This window comes from Neofelis nebulosa, chromosome 12, assembly GCF_028018385.1.
Source record: "Neofelis nebulosa isolate mNeoNeb1 chromosome 12, mNeoNeb1.pri, whole genome shotgun sequence".
In the NCBI taxonomy this organism is placed as follows: Eukaryota; Metazoa; Chordata; class Mammalia; order Carnivora; family Felidae; genus Neofelis; species Neofelis nebulosa.
Window position 1 is genome coordinate 78455245 of NC_080793.1, and position 12252 is coordinate 78467496.

General features: G+C 42.6%; 1 protein-coding gene across 5 annotated transcripts in view; it reads left to right on the plus strand.

Moving 5' to 3' along the window:
- NMRK1 (nicotinamide riboside kinase 1) overlaps positions 1-12252 on the plus strand; it is a 49601-nt gene that overhangs the window by 31463 nt on the left and 5886 nt on the right. Inside the window, exons 9-10 of one of the 5 annotated variants that reach the window (XR_009251820.1) lie at positions 906-1184; positions 3950-4151. The gene's annotated coding sequence lies outside the window, so the exon portion shown is untranslated. The other 4 variants (XR_009251821.1, XR_009251819.1, XR_009251822.1 and 1 more) reach the window with 4 other exon arrangements.

Consider the following 12252-nt stretch of genomic DNA (forward strand, 5'->3'; position numbering starts at 1 on the left):
GAACTTGATTTCTTTTCCAACCCAACATATTTTCTTCTGTCCTCTTTTTTTTCTTTCCAGTAGGCCTATATTGAAGTGCTCACCAAAGCAAAACAAAACAAAAAGCTGTTGTCATTCTCAGGGTACAGTGAGTGTGGGCCCGCAGTTACAGGGCTGTCTGTCTTTTGGGGGTCCCATGTGGCCAACAATGAAGATTAATTCAAGGATGTGGCACATGGAGAAAGTGGCAGCGGTGGTCAGTCATGCTGAAGAGTGAAGAAGCCCGAAAAGCCTGGAAAGCACGTGGGACGATGGATGGTAATACCCGGGTTCTCCTTCCAGCTCTGATGCTCGAGCCTGGCCGTGCCCTTTAACTTCTCTGAGCCCAAGGAGGCGAAGCCTCCTCACAATTGAAGTTGTTCATCCCCACCTCGCGGTCTCTGGCTAAAAGGGTTAATGAATATGAAGCATCCAGTCAAATGCCTGGCAGCTGGTGGGTGTTCACCGTTATTAGCTCCGTCTTCCAGTCCCGGCCCTCTTGACTCCATCCTACAAGATCGTTCTTGAGGTAAATAAAATGTTAGAAAACCATCTGATGGAATCTAAAGGGCTCTGCAAATGTTAACGTGTGAAAGATTATTATGACAGATGAAAACCAAGGCTAGAGGCAAGTCACACATAACCCTTGGGTTTTTAAAAATTATTATTCTTTCCTCTTCAAGCCTCCATCTGATTCTAATTTTAATCATTGTGCCCTATAAAGAACGAATGGAACATATGGTATGTTTGCTCTAGGCCCCACAGCTCTATACAAGGGTCCTCAGCTTTTGCAACAGTAGATAAATACCATCCACCTCCTCCTGCTCAAACGAACCCTGATCCCAGCCATAAGATTGCATCCAGCTGTTTCTGCCTTGCTCTCTCAGATTTCTTGATCTGGGGGAAAACCACCCAACGTGTTCTGAGAACATTCGAGCGGCCCTGTGTAAAAGCCCAGGTGGCAAAATAGGGCCACCTGCCAAGTGCCAGCGCCAGCTTGCCCGCCACGTAGCCGAGCCACCTCGGAAATGGGTCTTCCGACACCGGTCAAGCCTTTAGGTGACCAAAGCCCAACCGACAGCTTGATTTCAACTTCATCAGAGACTCTGAGGCAGAACCACCAGCGAAGCCACTCCTAAAATCCAGATCCACGGTAACCGAGCAAGGTAACTGCGATTTAAGCTGCTGCATTTTGGGTAACTGGGCAATTCGTTATGCAGCCCACAACCTACTCCAAATTGTTGGCTGAGGCCGATTTGCAATGCATTTCTGCCACTTTCCACCGAAGACATTTTGAATAATACATCCGAATCACTTGGGATGAGTCCCGGGCGTCTGTAGGTTTTAAAGCTCTGGTAGATGAATTTGATGTGCAGTTGAAAACCTCTCTTTTATTGGGAAATATAAATATTTAACGTGTAATTATAACCCACTGGCTTTGCATCAGCTAAACTGCATTCTTCCCTCCATGATACACTGTAAGAGCCCTTGCTTTTAGGCCATTGGAAGTTCGGATGGGCATCCCCATCAGGAAAATCTGGTTTTCTTCTCCTCTCTAACATAGAAATGAGCAAGAAAGATTCATCTTCACTGCTTTCCTCTTGAATTTTCCTCTTGGCTTCATTGCTCTGACTGAAGACCAAAACCGGTTCATATGAAACACTCCTTGGCCATGGGACAATTTGCAGTGGCTCCCACCACACTCTCTTGCAAATCCTCCTTTGCCCCTGACTCAGACGCACTGACTCCTTCATTCCACAAATATTTGTCAAGTACATATGAAAATTCTGTTTGACCCAGAGAAAATGAGGGTCATGATGAGAGGCTGACACTCTGTCTCACTCAAACATATGCACCCAAGATGCTGAATTTCCAAACCTGAAAGTTGAAAACAAGAGTAAATGCATGGCTGAGCATCGCCTTCTTATTTCTGTGTCTTTTTTCACAGACACTCAAACATCCTCTTAGAGCTGCCACAGACTGGCAAAGTATTACTTTTTTTTTTTTTATCTTCAGAAATCTGAATTGCAATAACCTTGGCCACCAACTGACCACAAAGTCAACCATCTACCTGTTATCCTAATATCCTAGTAATTATCCTCGGTTCCTCTCCTCACTTCATGAATGGAAATAACCCCCACGTCCTGTTAGCTTCTCTTCAGGAATCCCATATTCAGACTTTGATCCCCACCCCTAAGAGCCACAGCCTTTGCTCAGATTACCTTCATCCCCAGTCTCTTCACGAGGGCCTTGAGCACAAGCTTCCTCCACTCCCAACGCATTCTGCACCCATCTGCCAGAGTTATCATTCCAAATTGTAAATTGTATCATGGCACCCTTTTGATTAAAAACACTCCGTGATCTCACGTAATCCCTAATATGATACACGGGGAAGCGCACATCACTTCTGTGGTATTCTTGCCAGAGATACAGAGCCCCACTCTAATTGTGAGAAAACACTAGATAAACCCGGCTCAGGGACATTCTATGAAACAAATGGTTAGTATTCTTCCACAGCGTCAAGGTTATGACAGAAAAAGACTAAGGAGCTGTCACACACTGGTGAAGACAAAGGAGACCCGATGACTAAATGCAATGCCAGATCCTGGATTGGTTTCTGGAACGATAAAAAGACATTAGTAGAAAAACTGGTGAAGTGCAAATAAATTTTGTCGTTAATGCGGTCATGTCAGCTTCTTAGTTTTGACCATTTTGCAAGATGCAGAAATTAGAGAAAGCTGAGTGAAAAGTATTTGAAATGTCTCTACTGCTCCTGAAACCTTTCTGGAGTCTAAAATTATTTCAAAAGATAGACTAAAAGGATGGGGGGTGGGGGGGGTGGGGGGGAAGTGCCATTGCATCAAATTCCAATCACCTATATAGGCTTAATGAAGGAGAGATTGGGATGGAGGTGATATCAATGCACATCAGGCTGGTACCATGGGATGAGATGTGAATCTATAAGATCTCTCGCAAGCCCTCCAAAGACACATATGGTTGGAGCATCCCACAGGGCTAAATGTCCTTTGACTCTTTAGAAAATGCAATCCCTAGGGGCGTCTGGGTGGCTCAGTTAGTTAAGCATCTGACTCTTGATTCCGGTTCAAGTCATGATCTCACAGTTCGTGAGTTGGAGCCTGGCATTCGGCTCTGTGCTGAGGGTGCAGAGCCTGCTTGGGATTTTCTCTCTCCCTCTCTCTACCTCTTCTCTGCTTGCACGGTCTACTCTCTCTCTCTCTCTCTCAAAATAAATAAACTTAAAAAAAAATTTTTTTAAAGAAAAAAAGACTATGCAGTCCCTAAATGCAAGCCAGTCACTTCATCTGGTGCTCAGCTGAAGAAACAGTGCTTTGCTCCAGTACTAGGAATGACTGGCTGTGCTGTTTGATTGAATGTGGCAGAGAATGCCTCCCAGTTTCCATCTGCTCCTTCTTCTTCAATAAAATTCCTGGTCTTCCGGTTGGAACATTGTCACCTGGCTAAAAGGAATTGAAGAGTTTCTCTGTTTATTTGGAAAAGAGCATAATGTGGTAATGAAAACCAGAGCTTTGGTGTCCATGATATAGAGCAGAATCACATCTAGCTGTGTGACCTCCAGCAAATTATTATCGTCTATCTTGAGGCTTGATCTCCTTGTCTGTGGAACAGAGAGATCATGTTAAACTTACTTTATAGCATTGCTGTGAATATTACATTTTTAACCCATGCAAGTGCTTCATATTTAGCGCAGTATTCTGGCACAGGATATGTGCTCATTAAATATTAGCTGTTATTTAAAGGCATAAGGAAAAAAAATCTAAAATTTGCAGTAGCAGAAGGTCAGTGATGAGGCATTCAAGTATAACTCCGATTGTATGGCCCCGTTAATCCCGTACTCAGTATACTGTTTTGAAGTGGTGAACTTGTACTCGGCTTTCTTTTTCCATTTTAGACTTCGCTCCTGTGGGAATTCTCACATTCTCTGTATTCTGTTAACCGAATCACTGAATCTTTCCAGTTTCCCTCCATGAAGGAGAATCCAGCCTCTGATCTAGTGAGCAGGAAAAGGAACCTGGAGAGGAAAGAGGGCTCCCATCGCCTGAGTGCTGCTGTCAGTCGGCTCCCCATCCGTGAGAGGACTCTACCTGAGGCACGTTTCATCCTTCCACCTCCCTCTTCTTTTCCTCGTGTCTATGTATAATTGCTGCCTCTATCAAATAGCCTAAGATGAGATAGATACGCTTTTATTTTTGAACAGTTGGAAATTATTGGGGCACCTGGGTGGCTCAGTCGGTTGAGTGTGGGAGTCTTGGTTTCAGCTCAGGTCATGATCTCGTGGTTCCTGAGATCGAGCCCCACGACGGGTTCTGCACTGACAGTGCGGAGCCTGCTTGGGATTCTCTGTCTCCCTCTCTCTCTGCCCATCCCTCACTCACACTCACTCACTCTCTCAAAATAAGTAAGATAAAATAAAATAACATGGTCAGAAATTATAAATAAGAATTTCAGAATTCACATACATATTCATGTGTATTTACAGGGCTTTATATATATATATTATTATATTATATATAAATACAATTATATATATATAATTTTATATATAAATGCAAATATACATATATATACATATATGTACATATATGTATATATATACATATATATGTATATATATTTTATATGTACATATATATATATAATTTTATCCATTCATCCATTGAAGCACATTTAGGTTGTTTTCTTATCTTTCTTGCTGCAATGAACATAAGAGTGTAGATATCTCTTCAATATCCTGTTTTCATTTCCTTTGGGGAAAGAGAAGAATTTCAACTGTATTAGAGCACCACTATAAAAGTTGCCTTTGAAAAAAAATCCGAAGAACATGTAGTCTAAGAATATGCGTTTTCTTTTTTTTTTTTTTTTAATGTTTATTTTCATTTATCTCTTCAGAGAGAGACAGAGCGTACGCACGTATGCAAGAGGGGGAGGAGCAGAGAGTGAGTGGGAGAGAGAAATCCCAGGCAGGCTCCACACTCAGCCCAGAGCCTGATGTGGGGCTCGATCCCACAACCATGAGATCACAACCTGAGCCAAAATCGAGAGTCGGACGCTTAACCGACTGAGCCAGCCAGGCGCCCCTAAGAATGTGTGTTTTCAACCTGAGGTGAAGAGTAAGGACACTAAGAAGCAGTGCTGGCTTATATAAACTAAACATGAATTGGGGCCTCAGCAAGTCAAGTTCTAATGAGGAAAAATCATAGAATGATATTTGTGATTGTAAACAAACATCACAGCAGCATCCTGTGACAAATCATGCTGTTGGATTTCCTGTGCTTTTATTATTATTATTATTATTATTATTATGATATTCATTTTTGAGAGAGAGAGAGAGGGCTAGCAGGACAGGGGCAGAAAGACAGGGGGACGGAGGATCCGAAGTGGACCCTGCACTGACAGCAGAGACCCATATGGGAGGCTTGAAGTCACAAACCTTGTGATCATGACCTGAGCCAAAGTCAGACGCTCAACTGACTGAGCCACCCAGGCGCCCCTGAACTTGTGCTTCTTTTATCATTTATTGTTTTTACATGGAATTGCATGTGATGGTGGAGGTGGGGCACCATGATCTTCCAGAACTTAGAATCTCTAGCAGTTTTTATCTAGCCTGCTGATAGAAATCACAGGATATGAGAGCAGGCTTGTGTGGCAGGGACACTGGGAGAAGGAGAAATCCACTCTCCTTATAAATTTCTATCAGTGATGTTTTTATAACACTAGCTACAAACATTGTCCTCCCTTTTGACTCTTCTCTTTATTCATCCCCTATATTCAACCCCACCTTTTTTTCCTTTGAAATTATGATCTGGATTTACCTTCATCTCTTTCCTTCACTATGACCGTCTAGCATAACTCTTTATCACATCATTTCAGGATTATTCGAACAATCTCATCTGGTCTTCTTGACGGCATTTTATCCCCTGGCTCTTGCCAGATTGATTAATCCTTCTATAATACTCCTTTCATCACATCACTCTATTGCTTCAGAACCGAAAATGAATCTCCGTTGCTAAGTGACTCGTCCAAACTCTTCTGTCGGACTTTGAAAGTTTCTAATAATTTTATACCGCCTGAATTATTGAAATTTATTTCCCTCTGTTTCTTTATATGGGTTATTATAGTAAGACTGGTCTTTGTCTTCCTCTCCACCTTGCTCATGCTGTTATTCCCCTGCCACACCAACGATTTTTATACATTCCCATCCAGAAGTGATCTTCCTTTTTGGGAACATCACCCAGAATTTCCTTTGGGAACCATCAAACCCATCAAGTCCACAGTTTTGGATGTAGCTGACTCCACAACCAGCTCTGGGGTGGACATGTGACACCGACTGATCAGAAAACTACAATCCCTTGGTCATGGCAGTTGATTCAGTATAGAACAGATGACCCAAGCTGTCCATTGAGACCCCTGCCCATATCTTTTGCCGGACACTTTAAAAAGGAGTAGTGCTTGGCAAAGCCAAGAAACAACAAATGATAGATTCCTGAGGATATAATTTGAGCTTCTAGATCTACCTATGCCTGATCTTTTCAGTAATAAGAAATAATGAACCCTTTTTTCCCTTTGGCTTAAACCTTCTTGAATTAGTTTGCAAAGAGTATTCCATCCTCTTTACCTCTTCAAGTTAAATTTATCCTTCGAGATGTAGCTCTCGTACCACGTTTGAACTATTCTTCCCTTTCCTTAATTCCCGTCACACCTTACCTCATCTATACTGCGTTAACACTAGATCACCTCAATTGTTCAATATTTGCTGGTGTTGCTTCCCTGCTGTACCATACGCTTCTTGAAAGCTTGGACCATTAATCACATTCCTCTTGTGTCCACGACACTTAAGAGCTTTTCACATGTAAGATGCAGATTGACTCATAAAGTCTTGGTTAGGTTGCTTTTCTTTAAGAAGTCAATCAGTGGTCAGAATCTCAAGAGTAAATGAAAAAGTGGGCAAATTGTTGCCAGTCAGAGCCCTGCTCTGTTGGATAATTCTGTTCCCACCTTCCTGATTAAAAACAAGTATGGGAGGAAAGCAGGGGAAAGGAGATCAGTGACAGTGGTATAAAGTCGCACTTTGCATCACCTTCTGAAGCTATCTGTTCAGTTCAGGCCTTTGGAGGGGCCCAATGACAACTACCTGTTTAGAATGTAGAATTTATTAAAAAAAAATTTTTTTAATGTCTTATTTACTTGAGAGAGAGAATGAGAGGCAGAGTATGGGGAGGGAGGGGCAGAGAGAGAGGGAGACACAGAATCCGAAGCAGGCTCCAGGTTCCGAGCTGTCAGCCCAGAGCCGACACAGGGCTTGAACCCACGAGCTATGAGATCACGACCTGAGCTGAAGTTGGATGCTTAACCGACTGAGCCCCCCAGGTGCCCCAGTGTAGGTGTTATTTTTATTCAGGTATGGTGAAGCCAATAAATCAGGAGATGACTGCCATTGAAAAGATAGTTCTTTCCTCACAGTCCGCAAGAGGAGAGGGCACACCACAGCCCGCAGGACCACGTAGGGAAGCACAGGGCTGTTCCGCAGATAGAAGGAACAAGGGGAAAGTCTTTATTATGGTTTCCACAGGAAAGGCCAGGCAAGGCAGAGTGAGCAGGTTTAGGATGGGCCAGTTTGAATAATTTCAGGAGGCTCTAGGGTGTAGGGGCTGTCCCAAATTGTCTGGTTCCTGAGCCTGGATTGATTAGAACAGGGGAATATTGGCGTAGTGTGTGAGAGTTTGGTAAAGGAGGTGGTTGGGGGGACGTAGGTTCTGGATTGGTCAGTTTACATAGGAAAGGTTCTGGGGAGTTATTTGCTATCTCAGGAATTAGCTAGTCTGGGTCGGGGGGTGCGGGGAGGGCAGTCTATCCCCAGTCAGTGAGGCTCTGGTGGCAGAGTATCACAAATAGCGAAAATAAGAACATACAGTTAACACGCTGTCCTCTTTCCCACCTGGGTTCAGAACAAATTGAACAATAAGACAAAGGAGAAGCAGATGGTGGACAAAATATCCCCTCTGTTACCGAGGAAGCCTACATTTGAGAATGTGTCTGAATGTGAGGTCTTCTAACTCCATCTGGAATTAGACGTACTCATGTTGTCATAGGCAGCATTGGACCAGGACAAGTTTCCCAGCTGGGAAGGACTTTTTAGTATGAGCAACAGACAAGAAATTGTGCTCACCGCAAGCACATTTACTTCCAAGAAGGGGGGAAAAAATAAGGTCGAGAGATGAGTCAAGCATGCCCAGTGTATTCTTCCCAAATGTATCAATCAGATAAGACATCTCACCTCCCCCCAGGCGGAGTGAGTGAAGTAGAGAATGTCAAGATGGTAATTTAGCTTGAGTAAATTCTCTTTTCGTGGAAAGAAACATCAAGAGTGGGTAAGGAACATTACCTCCCACCAAAAACCCGATTTTCCTAGAGATTTTAGGAAGATAGTGAAATTCTGGCACCTGTCGCGATTCCAGCTTCATGTTTTATATTTTATTTTAAATTTTATTTATTTATTTTGAGAGACACAGAGACTGCACGAGTGGGGGAGGGGCAGAGAAAGGGAGAAAAAGAATCCCAAGCAGTCTCCCGCACTGCCAGTGCAGAGCCTGACACAGGGCTCGAACTCATGAACTGTGAGATCATGACCTGAGCCAAAACCAAGAGTCAGCTGCTTAACTGACTGAGCCACCCAGGCACCCTCACGTTTTACACTTTAAATCCAGAAGTTCAGCTAACTGATACTAAAAGGTTGATTCAATCCCCCCCACCTCCCACCCCAGGGGTTCCTGGATGGCTAAATCTATAAAATGTAGGGTCACCTCTCAGATGCCTGGTGTCTGAGAAATATCCTACTTAACGGCTCTTGGTTGTATTCTGTCTCACCTATTTCTGCTCTTTATAATGGGACCAGGGAAAGGGCCAACAGGTCCAGATGCTTGGAAACTGTCATCTAGTAGATACAGCACTAAAGAAGGACAGGGAGATAATGTTTGAGGCCACCAAGGGCCTTCAAATGGTATGGACAAAAAGGAAAAAGTCATTATGGCAACACAAATGTTTATTAACATTTATTCATCTGTAACAGGGTCAGCAAATTATGTTCCACTTGCTAAATCCAGCTAGTCACCTGTTTTTTTTCTTTTAATAAAGTTTTATTAGAACACAGCAACACCCATCCCCTTAGGTACTGTGTGGTTGTGTGCATGCTATAACAGCAGAGCTGAGTAGTTGTGATAGACCCCATGGCCTGCAAAGTCAAAAATATTTACTATCTGGTTCTCTGTAGAAGTTTGCCAACCTTTGCTCTGTATCTGCTCATGGAGTGCTTATGGATTACCTACACAGTGCTACGAACAGGAACAGTCTGGGCCTTAAATGAGCTCACAGCCTGCTGGGGAACCAAATATTTTTTAACAACTACTTACAAAGCAGTGTGAGAAAGACAGACACAGAGGAAGGAGAACTCTGAAGTTGTAAAAGCAGGAGTGCCTTTTGGGAGTGATAAGGTGAGGGATGGGAGGTCCCAGCTGGGACATGACAGGAAAGGTGGCCTACTGCTCACTGGGAAGGGTGTAATGTTATGCTGTGTAACTTAGACTTTATCGAAGAGCAGCAAAACACCAGTAAGGGATTTGAATCAGAAGAGGAACGTTATCCATTTGCTTCCGAAAAAGAAAATTATTTCTTGAAAAGCAATCGTATGAAATCTCTCCTGTATCTGATACACAGGAAAGAAGTCTGAAATCAGATCTTTTACCTAGGCTGAGCTCTGCCCCAAATAATTTTTATGTAAGCCTGTTTACTAGCCAGTAAAACACATATCAGGGCTTCATTTGGCATGGAGCATAGAGTGTAATAAAGTAAACTGAAGCCAAACATTAATTAGATGCACATAGTTATGCTTACAGCCTGGGTATATATTAAATCAGAGGGGATTCATTCCTTAAAGAGGATTTCTGTCATCCCTACTTTATTCTTTTTTTCTGTTTACACATGAAGGTAAAGTTATTATCAGTTACCGTCCCTGCAAGCTCACCCTCCCCCCTCATATCTACCCCACCCTTCTTCACTTTTCTTCTTGACAAGAGATAAGAGGCCTGGTTTTTGGATCAGGTATGTGTTTCAGGATTATGAAGAGGATATTAATGAATCTAAGACTGTCAAGGTAATCATATATACTCTGCCTTCCATTATCTTAGATGTGGGCCCCGTGTTGCAGAAAGGGGAAGTTGGCTGAGAGGCTTCCGGGAAAGGTGTACCTACTGAATAAAAGGAACACATATGGGAGGAAGTGGACTTTCTTCTTTGCTAGATTTGTTGGATCTGGATGTGATGCTTGGACTGTAGCAACCATCTGCAATTTTGAGGGACTACACTAACACACTGAAAATAGCAGAGCCGAAGGCTGGGGGGGCCTGGGTGGGTGATATGGATGACTCAACCTGAAGCTGCCTACCTTGGGGCTTCATGTTGCTTAAGATAGTAAATGTCCTTATTACTGAAGCTTGTGTCAGTTGGCTGTTCTGTTCTTTTTGACATAGGCTCTCAGAATGATACATATGAGCTTTCAATCAGTGAAAGGATTCATGGATGTGTGTTCTGTGTTGCTTCTAAAGTAGTGCTTTTCAAATTTTAATGTGCCTATGAATCACCTGGGGACCTCCTTTAAATGCAGATTCAGATTCAGGTTCAGTAGGTGAGATACTGCATTTCTTAGAAATGCCCAGGAGATGTTGATGAGACCATGGATACAGCTCATTCAATTCAAGGTTTGACAATGTGGAGATCTCTCAAAAACTGATAGGACTTTTTTTTTTTTTTTTAATGTTTAACTTTTATTTATTTTTGAGAGACTTTTTTTCTAATGTTTATTTTTGAGAGACAGAGAGAGAGAGAGACAGAGTGCGAATGGGGCAGGGACAGAGAGAGAGGAAGACACAGAATCCTATGCAGGCTCCAGGCTCTGAGCTGTCAGCACAGAGCCCGACACAGGGCTCGAATTCACGAACTGGAGATCATGACGTGAGCTGAAGTTGGTCACTCAACCGACTGAGCCACCCAGGTGCCCTGATAGGACTTTTAAAGGGAAAGACAGGAGTCATGGTTGGGTGTAATGGTGATTCTGATCATTCAAATAGAATAGCCAATATTATGTCTTCTTTAAGTCAAAGGACAAATGGTGGAAGATGGACGAGCTCTGCAGAAAGTGTCTTTTTTCCCTGTGTGAGATCCCCAGACAAAGCACAAATCCATGGTTCTTTCAGTGCTTTCAGATGACCATATAGACCTTTTGCCCTGAAAATCTGGTGGTATGCCTATCCTCGTCACTGTGGGTGATGTCAACCAACAGCAAAAAAGGAATCTGTAAAGTAAGGAAGCCCAAACAAATTCTGATTTTTTTCCTATGATTACTGCTTAGATGCTTTTTGCCCCCTAGGATTTTTTTTTTTAAGAGGTAATAGTTATATAATTCCTTCCAATTTTTTTTTTGCGGGGGGTACATTTGCTTGCCTGGTACCCTAATCATGGAAAAGCATGCTTATAGGGTAACTTGCCCTGGATTTCAGAATGGGAAGGCTTGGAATAATGTCACTTCAAAGTATCTCTTTAATCTGAAATGTTCAACAATGACAACAACAAAAAAAGATTTAGAACTTATAGGATGTGAAGGTAACTTTGTAAGGACTATTTTAGTGTTCCTGTAAAGAAACAGTGATTCCTAGCAGTAGATAATCTATGATATATTTTGTAAACCAACTTCCACTTATAATTTACACAAAAATCCATTTTATTTCCCTTTTTTTAAAAAAAATTAGTAATAGTAATAGAGTTTTCATCCCAGATTGGAGAATAACTATTGAGAACATTAAAACAATGTGCATACAAAGATTGCAAGTGGCTATTGGCTCCCACTGTGATTAAGACTATAAAGAATTGGGGCACCTGGGTGGCTCCGTCGGTTAAGCGGCCGACTTCGGCTCGGGTCATGATCTCACCGTTCGTGAGTTTGAGCCCCGCATCGGGCTCTGTGCTGACAGCTCAGAGCCTGGAGCCTGCTTCAGACTCTGTGTCTCCCTGTCTCTCTGCCCCTGCCCCACTCATGCTCTGTCTCTCTCTGTCTCTCAAAAATAAATAAACATTAAAAAAAATTAAAAGAAAAAAGAATATAAAGAGTCACAAAAAGTACACGGAAACCATTTCTAGGAGTCGTAT